This window comes from Chiloscyllium plagiosum, unplaced genomic scaffold (assembly GCF_037043375.1).
Source record: "Chiloscyllium plagiosum isolate Xiang-an unplaced genomic scaffold, Cpla_swu_hap1 HiC_scaffold_9, whole genome shotgun sequence".
Classification (NCBI taxonomy): domain Eukaryota; kingdom Metazoa; phylum Chordata; class Chondrichthyes; order Orectolobiformes; family Hemiscylliidae; genus Chiloscyllium; species Chiloscyllium plagiosum.
In genome coordinates, this window is record NW_028270147.1 from 99,603,931 (window position 1) to 99,615,948 (window position 12,018).

At 40.7% G+C, this 12,018-nt stretch overlaps 1 pseudogene; it reads left to right on the top strand.

The window, feature by feature from the left end:
• The window catches only part of LOC148149211 (centrosome-associated protein 350-like), a 741,086-nt pseudogene that overhangs the window by 438,585 nt on the left and 290,483 nt on the right, over positions 1-12,018 (top strand).

A 12,018-nucleotide genomic window follows, 5' to 3' on the forward strand; every position in this document is an offset into this window, starting at 1 on the left:
CAGGGAAAGGCTGAATAGGCTGAAGTATTTTTCCCCAGAGCATTGGAGGCTGAAGGGTTTTTGCAGAGGTTTGTAAAATCATGAGGGGCATGGATAGGGTGAATAGCCAAGATTTTTTTCCCAGGGCAGGGGAGTCATAAACTAGAGGGCAAAGGTTGAAGGTGAGAAGTGAAGATTTAAAAAGGGTCTGAGAGGTAACATTTTCAGGCAGATGGTGCTGCATACATGGAATGAGCTGCCAGAGTGGTGGAGAGGGGTTCAATTTTAACTTTTTGAAAGCATTGGGATGGGTACATGAATAGGAAGGGTTGAGAAGGATATTGACCAAATGCTGGCAAACTGGGACTAGATCACGTTGAGATATCTGGTTTGTGCGGGTGAGTTGGGTCTGTTGTATAACTGACTCTATGACCCCTTGCCTTTTGACCCCCGTGCTCAATCAATCTTTTGAGATGAAATATTTCATGGCCAGAACTATCTGGAGTGTAACATTTTTTAAAAAAAAGATGCATTTCGAATGAAGTCGATCTGTTTATTCTGTATATGAAAAAGAAAGAGAATGAATAATTATTTTTAAAGATGAAATGATGGCTGAAGGTTGCATTTGACATAAGACCTGTATACTTGCTGCTGCAGAATATTATATGCTCATATAGAATATTATCAGTTTTATTGGGTGAGTTTTTGAGATGTGCCTTAAAGCAGTCTAGTGGTTGAAAGATTTCTCCAAAGTATTGAGTATTGTTGGAATGGAGAAACTGCCACATATATTGTGATCCGACCCCCGTGCTGCAATTTTTCAAACAATGAAATGGACAAGATCACTGCCCGTTCATATTCAATACCCTTTTATACATGAAATGTGACCTTTGTTTTGCTTCCCACTTCCCTATCTCTATCTCCTGAGGATCTGAAACCTGAATACAGGCTGAAGTAACTAGTTGTTGTCAGGAACAACCACTTAACCCATGCTGTTAAGTGGGAACAAAATGGCTTCTCAATGCAAATGATATGACAAAATGGCTTCTAGGCTGCAAATTGACAATTCTGTTAAAAGCTGCATAAAATAGCTTTTAACGCTGTTCGAGCTGCATAATTGACTAATCACAGTCTGCCTCAACAGAGATTTGATGTTTCGGGCATTAGCCCTTCTTCAGGAATGAGGAAAGTTTGTCCAGCAGGCTAAGATAAAAGATAGGGAGGAGGGACTTGGGGGAGGGGCCCCCAAGTCCCTCCTCCCTATCTTTTATCTTAGCCTGCTGGACAAACTTTCCTCATTCCTGAAGAAGGGCTAATGCCCGAAACGTCGATTCTCCTGTTCCCTAGATGCTGCCTGACCTGCTGCGCTTCTCCAGCAACACATTTCCATCTCTGATCTCCAGCATCTGCAGACCTCATTTTCTCCTCAACAGAGATTAGCAGACAATGCTTCCTTTACAGCATAGAAATAACTAGACTAGATGAGACATTACTGGCCACCCTAACTGACCTTCAAGTGCAGATGGCAAGACTCGGTTAGTGAGATAAGAGTGGCTTAAGTGTTGGAAAACAAAGTTGGTTCCCAGGAAATGTCATTGGACCGAGTAGCTGTCAGTTAAGATTGTTTCATAAGGTAGTTGGTAATTGTCTGAATGTACTATACGATAATGGCCTGTACCTTTCTTTAAGAGAAGTATAAAAATGTCTGTTTTAAGGGGTGTAGGTTTGCTCGCTGAGCTGTAGGTTTGATATCCAGACGTTTCATTACCTGGCTTGGTAACATCATCAGTGGCGACCTCCAAGTGAAGCGAAGCTGTTGTCTCCTGCTTTCTATTTATATCTTTCTCCTGTATGGGGTTCCTGGGGTTTGTGGTGATGTCATTTCCTGTTCGTTTTCTGAGGGGTTGATAGATGGCATCTAGATCTATGTGTTTGTTTATGGCGTTGTGGTTGGAGTGCCAGGCCTCTAGGAATTCTCTGGCATGTCTTTGCTTAGCCTGTCCCAGGATAGGTGTGTTGTCCCAGTCGAAATGGTGGGTTTTTTCAACCGTGTGTAGGGCTACGAGGGAGAGAGGGTCGTGTCTTTTTGTGGCTAGCTGGTGTTCGTGTATCCTGGTGGCTAACTTTCTTCCTGTTTTTCCTACGTAGTATTTGTGGCAACCCTTGCATGGAATTTTGTAGATGACGTTGGTTTTGTCCATGGGTTGTACTGGGTCTTTTAAGTTTGTTAGTTTTTGTTTGAGAATGTTGGTGGGTTTGTGTGCTACAAGGATTCCGAGGGGTCTTAGTAGTCTGGCTGTCGTTTCTGAAACTTCTTTGATGTATGGTAAGGTGGTTAGGGTTTCTGGCTGTGTTTGGTCTGCTTGTCGAGGTTTGTTCTTGAGGAATCTGAGCACTGTATTTTTTGAGTATCCGGTCTTGAATACGTTGTATAGGTGGTTCTCCTCGGTTTTCCGAAGTTCGTCTGTGCTGCAGTGTGGCTCGTTGGAATAGTGTTTTGATACAGCTTTGTTTGGAGGTCGCCACTGATGATGTTACCTAGCCAGGTAATGAAATGTCTGGATATCAAACCTACAGCTCAGCGAGCAAACCTACACCATAAACCTCAACCTGAGCTACAAACTTTGCAAATGTCTGTTTTAAGCCATATTCGCAGCTCCTCTGAGGAACATGGAAGTGTATAACTTCTGTGTTTGTGGACGATCTGTGCCTGGCTGTGTGAAAAATAAAGAATGAAATGTTAAAGAACCAGACCAATTGTGAATGCTTTTTCACTGATCATGGAATAGAGAACCACCCCCCCCACACCTCCCCAACTCCACCGGGGGTACAGATCTTCATTACCAGTATTGTCTGAAGAATGTCTTGCTCCAGCTTGGCAAACCAGTTGCATATACATTGAGTACTGTTCTGTGGTCACCTTCAGTGTCAGAAGAACCTGCATGCCATGTTGTCAATTGCTGGTCTCACCTTGGAATGTCGGAGTGAGTGTCACGCATGCAACTTGATGCTGACTCCTTTCTTTTTATACCGTCTGTACCAAACCCAGTGCCATTTTCAATCACCTTCCATCAGTTTGTGCTAAGACGCTACAGTTATATTCTCCTTCAGATGTTGGTAACTGTGATTCATTTAAAATTTATAAGCTCCTGGTTTGGGCAGTATGAACCATGTAATTCCTTGACATTAATGCACTAATATCAATGCATGCTTATGTGGAAAATAAAAATTGCTATGCTTTTATAAACGACGCATGGTAGCTTTTATTTAGCACTTTCGCATTTAACTGTTGTATCATCAGATCAGTACAGTAACGTGCTTATTTTTTTCAATTCTATCATGAATTGGAGTGAGAATTATTTTGCTTTTCTCGAAGACTTTTTTGACAGCTGGCTGTCTTTTCATTATTGTGACTCCTATAAGACAGATGTACAGAAAGCTGGTTTTGTAATTTAAAGTATGACTCATAACTGGAGATGAGTCGTATTGCGTGCAATTCTGGTCTCCTTCCTATCGGAAAGATGTTGTGAAACTTGAAAGGGTTTAGAAAAGATTTACAAGGATGTTGCCAGGGTTGGAGGATTTGAGCGACAGAGAGGGGTTAAACAGGATAAACAGGTTAGGGCTGTTTTCCCTGGAGTGTCGAAGGTTGAGGCGTGACCTTCTAGAGGTTTACAAAATCATGAGGGGCAAAGTCTTTTCTGTGGGGTGGAGGAGTACAGAACTAGAGGGCATAGGTTTAGGGTGAGAGGGGAAAGATATAAAAGAGACCTAAGGGGGAATGTTTACACACAGAGGGTGGTACGTATATGGAATAAGCTGCCAGAGGAAGTAGTGGAGGCTGGTACAATTGCAACATTTAAAAGGCATCTGGATGGGTATATGGATAGGAGGGATATGGGCCAGGTATTGGCAGGTGGGACTAGTTTGGGTTGGGATATCTGGTCGGCATGGACGAATTGGACTTGAGGGTCTGTTTCTGTGCTGTACATCCCTATGACTCTAAAAGCAATTTATGACGATCTAGTGGAAATAAAATCGTGCAACAATTTTGTGATTCTGCCTGGGATTATCACTGTTCAGTTGCCAGTTTTGCCTATTGCAGACTGTACTGAAGGTTAGACAGAAATGGGGGAATGTTGCTCATTGAAAGTGATTAAGTTCGACGGCTACAGAGATAAGTCTGGACAGTGGGACTATCTAGGTAGCTCTTTGGGTAGCCGGGATGGACACAATAGGTGAATGGCCTCATTCTGTACTGTAAAATTCTATGATTCTATAATTATGGATGCTACATCTTTGTCACCATGTCCAGGAAGGTGGTGTCGGGATATATCCGTTATGAAATTACAGAGCTGATTATTCTGCATGTGCTGTGTGTTTTATGCTGCGAAATTCCGACTTTATAAATTATTTCCCATGTTTCCAGGACTGGATCTGCAATGAGCTGGAAATCTCTTACTGAGAGTGAAATATCCAAAGCATCACTGGGCCCCATTACAAAGCAGGATATGTATGTAACACCACAAACTATAGGGCTTGTTTCTTTACAACACCTATGGTGTTAAGTTAGTTCAGGATTGCAAAATTCCATAAAAGTTTACGAGTAGTTTAATAAATTGACTTTGTTTATTCAGCAGCAAACTATCAGCATTCAACCCGGAAACTAACATAAATAGACAGCTGATGTATCTGTTTTTTTTGTAATTCTGCAATTCTTCACTAACTGCTACAGCTCAACATGTTCTCCCTTGTAGCTGGATTTTTAAAATTTAGTTCAGACCACTATGTGCCAACACTAAACCTTGTTTTTAAAGAATCTAAATAACATATATTTCAAAAAGGCTTGTTCTTTCATTAAGAATGCACATTTTTGCGAAAGGTATAAAAATTGCATTCTCAAGCGCTTTCATTGCAAGATTATGTAAAGTAAGTTCATGTCCCACTTCAGAGACCTGTGCTTTGTGAATCAGACTGATGCACCAGTGCAGTGCCATGGGTGTGCTTTGCTGTTCAAGTGCGATCATTTGCTGAGCTGAGGCCCCGGCTGCTCATCAGATAAATGCAAAGAGTCTTTGCTACTTTTGAAAGACAAGCATAGAGGGTCCTTGTGGGTGTCTTAGCTAATATTCAGTCTTCAACGAACACCTAAAACAGTTTATTTCATCTGTGCCATTGCTGGAACTATGCTGTTCAAAATTGGTTTTGGACTTCCAATGTTTCAACCATGTGCTGAAAAATTATTTGATTCATTACAATAAGATTTTGGGGATCATTGATTGTGAAAGACATTATATTTTGGCACTTTCTTTATAGATACCGAGTTATAAAAACAAATTGCTTATACTTGTTACAGATCAAAGATCGTCGAGTCGAGATGGGCAGAAATCCAACTTGCTCAGCGAACTATGCATCAGATCGAAACAAGTCTGCACTCTTCGATAGCCGACTTGATGACCCCTCTAAGAGTCCTTCTCCAGTTTTCAAATGTTATTTGAAATCTAGACCTGAGTTTGTTGAAGGGCTGGATAATGTAGCAGGAGCTCTTAAATATAGTCGTATGCCAGATCAGTTGGCATTTAGGCCAGAGGATGGTTCTGGTGATGAAAGTGTTGTGTCCAGTCATCAATCTGTGCAAGATGATATCCAGGAGGAACTTAGTCATCTAAAATTATAAGACTCTGATGTCGAGGATGTACTAGGCTTGTCTCAGCAATCTGATCAGTCTGAACCCTTGCTGAAATTAGACATTGAGAACTGCAGCACATCAATGTCCCTGAGCATACCAAAGAATTAACTCCACTAAACAGAGTCCTATCTGATGACATGGAACAGCCTTTAGTAGCTTAGCTTGTTGAAAAGACATTTGAGGACTTGAAGGATGAGGAATATTACTTGCACAAGGACGGCTATCCTGATGAGGAGGACGGTGCAAGTGATCATTCAGCCAGTTCTGTGAAGATTGTCAGATCAGTTAAGTCGGGCACCTCCATTGCATCTGCGCTATCTGACTTTGGAGAATTGAAAAGAACTCCATCAGAGAATGATTCTTATTCTCAAGATTTTGAGTACCTTTCCCAAGGAAAGGAAGCAACTTACTCAGAAAGTTTTGAGTCATTGCGAAGGAGGAATGAAGACATGAATAAACGTTTACACGGTGGGAGTTGCAAAGCTGGCCCGGAATCTGCAGAAGCCCTTTTGCGAAGGATCAAAATCACCAGTGACAAAAATCTCACTGAGGCCCAAGTGCTCTCCTGTCCTGTGCATTTAAGCAGGAGGGAATGAATGAAGGGGAGAAGCTTTCTCGAAGTGTTTCACCAAGTATCAGTGTGGATGATGAAATCAGTGAGCGGCTGGGTGAGAAATACTCTCCCAGCTGTGGTAGCGTACATTCAGAACAACTTGTAGACTTGAAATCACTAACTGAGAAGAGCAAAGTGATGCTAGCAATGAGGAACAGATTCCATGCCATCACATTCTCCCTCTCCGTGTCGCACCCCAACAGCCATGTTGCCTGAAACCGTTGAGCTGCCTGAATCCCAAATTGGTGCAAGAATTTTAGTTAGTAGCATCCACTAGGGACACTTCGCTTCAACGGTGTCTTTTGGGCTGGTGTGGAGCTGGATAAGCCAGAAGGCAGTCATAATGTGACATATGATGGAGTTGAATACTTCACATGCAAGGACAAATGTGGCATCTTTGCTCCTCACCACAAGATTTCCCTTCGACCTGAACATTATGGGGATGGCATCGATACAATTGAAGATGAAAGGAACCTACTTGTGGAGGATAAATTAGGTCAAGACTACAAAACGTGTTGTGATGAAGGAAAAAAGCCAGAGCTTTCAAAAGAAGTAACAGAACGGCAGGCGGAAGAGTTTGAGCTCAGTAAGACTTTAAGCTGAGTTCATTTGAAAACAGCTTGAATGATCAAAAGGTACTTGGTTTTCTAAGTACCTTTGACTTACTGCACAGTATTAATGAATCTAGCAAGGCAGTGGTAACTTTTGCAGATGACCAAAATTTAAAAGAGAGATTGCCCAAGTCTGGTGAGGAGGAACGATTGGCAAACTTGTGTGAAGACCAGAATGAAGAAAACATTAACCATACTGATGAGTTCATAGAGAAAGCATCCAAGGCAGTACTAGAGACAGAAACCTATATCAATACCAATGTGTCTTCCAGTGCACAAAGAGAGGAGTTTTCACTAAATATCCACAGGAACGCTTCAATTTCTCTGTTGAATTTACTCAATAGGGAAAAGGCTCAATTTAAAGTATCATTCCTCCATCCTGAATCTGAGGAAATCCATGAGCACGTGGACATCAAAGGAGAGGAACTTGAGGACAATCATAAGGATAGCGAAGACTTTAAAGGAGATGATCGGAAGAGCAGTGACTCAAAGGCCAATTCTTTGGTTGATATGTTGCCATCTTCCTTTGTGAAGGACGCTATTGAACAGTTGGAAGAAATCATGGAAGTCTCAAGCTGAGAAGATCCAGCTTACTAATCAAGGATTACAGTTCAAACTGGATGTTGAATCCTGGCCCAGGTCACCTTCCAAGGCTCCAAAGGAGGAACACAAGACTGTTATCCAGTTGGAGACATTTGAAAGAGATGATAGTGTTGATGATAAGGAGGAAGTATTATCTCCAGATCTTTGTCCCTGACCTGTAAGCATTAATTTTGTACCTGTTTTGGGATGGATTTGAATTTCAAGAATTGGAGATGTGTTATCGGTCTCGAAGCATTGATGCAATTGTTTTAGTAATGATTCCAGAGCTCATTAAATTCTCACATTTGAACATACAGGTAGACAATTCTTTATTTGAAATCCTGAAATCTTGAAAAGCTCCAAAATCTGAAGTTTTTGTCGTGAATTTTTTTTTGTCTAATTAACAAAGTTGTTTGGGTTCACTCCACACCCACTCGACCCACATCACACTGGGGGTGTGGCCCAGCACTGGCAGACGTCAGTTCGGTCTCAGGGCTCATAGTTTTCACAGGTGGGTCTGCTGTTCAGTAAGAGTTTTAAAAATTTTACTGTTAAACTGTCACTTACTCTGAAAACTAAAGAATTCCGAATTCTGCAAACCAGCTGGTCCCGAGGGTTTCGAATAAAGGATTGTGTCCCTGTCGTACCAACAACAGGATGGTGGACCAATGACAGGATTGTTGTTGTTTCCCGAACAATATGTCAAAATACAACTCCACTTTCTTCAGGCACATTTTGCAGGTCATCATTTTCAGAAATTACCCTGAGTGTTCCGCTTTCCCAATGACCCGTTACCAAAAGACTGTTGTGAGGAATATCTTGATAAATTGTGAAATATATTTGTGGGTGATAAAATCAAGTTGTGGGGAATGTACTTAAAATTTCTGGTGTCTCGTTGTTTTCTACCTTGCCCATCAATTCTCAAAATATTAGATTAGATTAGATTACTTACAGTGTGGAAACAGGCCCTTCGGCCCAACAAGCCTACACTGACCCGCTGAAGCGCAACCCACCCATACACCTACATTTACCCCTTACCTAACACTACGGGCAATTTAGCATGCCAATTCACCTGACCTGCACACCTTTGGACTGTGGGAGGAAATCGGAGCATCCGGAGGAAACCCACGCAGACACGGGGAGAATGTGCAAACTCCACACAGTCAGTCGCCTGAGGCGTGAATTGAACCCGGATCTCTGGCGCTGTGAGGCAGCAGTGCTAACCACTGTGCCACCGTGCCGCCCAAAATATGTATAAGTACACCCGATTATTTCTCAAGGATTTAGTGACAATTTCTACTGTGTAATTATTGAGTTTAGAACATAAAGATTGCTATTGAAATTCAAATCTTTTCCTCCTGCACTTTTCTGACCTTCCCTCAAAGGGAGGCAATGTTTTTAAAGAGGTTTTTTTAAAACTAAGTTTTGAATCATGCTTTTCAATCTCTGGCTAAATCAGTTCACACACAGTTTATCCAGCGTAGTGTTCTGAAGCAAAGCCCAGAGACTGAATGACCATCTGGTTAGAAGAACAGAAGGGTTTATGGTTTGCACATATTAACATTGATTGGACAAGCAGCTCTTTTCATGTAAGTGCTTGACAAGTTCTCGTCCTGTCCATTCCTTTCTGAGCATTCAACGTAGGAAATCGCTGAAATAGGAGCTTGGGTCACTTTGATTTGATACAGCAACATCCTGAATAAACTGACACATTCTTTTCTGATTTGCATTTACCTACAAATTGCAGGAATATAAAAGGGGTGCAGCAGTCTACTGAAAATGATCTGATTTTGGAAAGCTGAAGCTCAGAACATTCAGTCTGAAATTGTTCATCCCCCTAAGTATAATAAATAGAAAGATGTAGACAGTGTGAGCAGAAGGATTTTTTGTGAGGTGAGATTCAGCTGTTGGCATTTGAACACAAAATTATTTTCCCTTAGTTAAACAAGAAAGGTATGGGTGAAGAGTGCTCCACAGCAGCTCTAATTGATGATATGTATAACAGAGCATGTTAAAAACACTATCTCGATCCTGATGACTGCATTGAATTCAATTTACCATTTTGCCCCTTCCCTAAAAATCCAAAGCCCCTTTCTCATCCACTGCTTGTACTCTCCCATTATTAATTTATCATCCTCATCATCATCATACTGTTATCCAATAAATCCCATCTGTCGTAACTTTGCTAACTCTCAGAATTTATAGTTTCTGCTTCTATTTACGTATTATATGGTGTCTCTTCCAGTCACTCAGTATTTGTTTCAAGTTCTTCTGTATCATTTCTGTCTTTCTATTGCTGTTTCCATTTGTTGACAAGACAATATATGTTATTATTCACCTTCTTAAAACTCTCTAGAATCATGATCTTCCACGTGTCACTCCATCATTTTCAGTTAAAGAGTGCCTCAAAGGTTGAACTTCTCAATCTGTGATCATGTCTGTACCTCTTTTCCTGATAACATCTTGAGAATATGCACTATGTTGAGATTCCCAAAATTGACCAAAATATTTGAAGATCTTATGCAACTGTCATGGAAATTAACTCGACTTGATTCAACTGTTAGCAAGAGCAAAGAAAGAATTTATTTAAATTCTGCAGAATTGACGCAGTACATTCAGCTAGATGCCTCAATGTAAGGGGTATCTGAGCATTGTTCAGATACTTGCCTTATACTGTTTCTTATCACGCTCTCAAGGGCAAAGACTGGGAAAACTCAAATAGTTATTCTCTCATCCTCTGGTCTTGGACATGACAGTTCTTCAGCTTTCGCTGAGTACGACGATCGCAAGGTCATGGTGAATGTTTACAAAATTCAAACAGCTGACTGCAGACCTCCTCAAAGTATTGTTTACAAAGCTCAGCACAGCATTAAGTTTTAGAAAAGCATTCTCTTTCAAATTTTACAGTAAATGGATAATTTTCCATTACACAACTTAATGTGACTCAAATTGTTTGTGTCCAGTTGGAAGAACCAGGTGTTTTTTAATGGCCATATCTATCACCTTAAATGGCCTGTATGTTTGAATACTTTGTGGCCTTTGCTGTAATCGGATGAGGATTTTACCGTTTCAGGTGTAATTCCTTTTTTATCTTCTCAATGTATTACTTCACCTCACTCTCAACTTCAATTCCATCTTCCGGTAAATATTCTGTATCTGTCACTGCATAGCAATTCCATCTCTGCCCCTTCAACCCAAGTTGGAATTGTTTAGTTTCCTTCTCTTAAATTCCCAAATCAAGATTGTGTTTATTACTATAACAATTAAGGGCGATCTGAGCATGGGCTCCTGTGGGTCCCTTCCATTCTCCACACCTTTCTTGTGTGAAATCTTTATTTTACTCCGAACCTTGCATTTTCCTAACCACCTCTATCCATTTGACTATGCTCCCTTTCATTTGAGGTGCCCTTGAGTTTTGCCATTGGTCATCTCAGAGGCAACTACTTGAAATAATTTCTGAAAATCCACGTCAATCATGTAAACTTTTTCCCACTAATCTGCTCTTTTACAAATGCCACCTTGTCAAATTGTTTGATAGTTCACAACCTGCTCATTAGAAATTCATGCTCATTTCTCCTGATTAGCTACTGTCTCTTCAAGTGCTCATACTTCACTCCATATTGTTCACTCTTAATTTACCAACAAATGAAGCAAAACTAACTAATCACAAAATTCCTGTTTTGCTTTTTTTGAACGAGGAGTTAGCTGCCCGATAATCCTCTGGTCGAATTTTAGGATGTAATAATTGGAGTCATGATAGTTTGCTTTCTATTTGCAGCATGTCCCATAGGTGTAATTCATTTTGTTTCAAAGATGTGCCTCCTTTTATGTTGTGGTGCCCTCCTTAGTATTATGCAGGTAATCTTATCTAATACATCTGCACCTACCCTTGGTAGTTCTGCAATCCTGTTAAACCCCTTCTCTAATCTCTCTTTTGCCTTTTCTCCTGTAATCAATGATATTTTAAATTTATCCTTGGTTCAGATCGTGGAGCAAACAGTTATTATTTTATGTATTTTGAACAGTATTCCCTTTTGTTTTCACTGTAGCAATTTAACAAGCTTTTTTTGGAGGGGAGAGGACGTATCTAATATAATCTTTTCTCTGTTACTCTTTTCCTTCTTCCAGCTTGTATTTAACATGACAAGAGAAATTTTCACTGAGATGTTTTCTGAAGATCCCAGTTCCAGCCGACCTCCATGGATGAAGCCAAGCCAAATTAGCTGTTTTTTTTCAAACAAGCGAGGAACCCACAGAATTTAAATGAAGTGAAGGTTATAACTCCATGTAATCCCTTTGTCCTACTTGTCAGTAATAATATTGCAAATGCCTTGCTGGTTGGAGTTAAAGTATGTAGATCGATTAAGTAAATGACTCACCTTGTAAAGAGTGGCCACTATCCTGACTTGAAATCTGTCACTGCTTCTGGGAAGTCCCTCCTTAATGAGATTGTGGGTCTAGCTCAGCACCATCTTCTCAAGGACAACTAGGAAGGGGCAATAAGTGCTGGCCAGATAATGATGCCCACATTCCATGAACAAAGA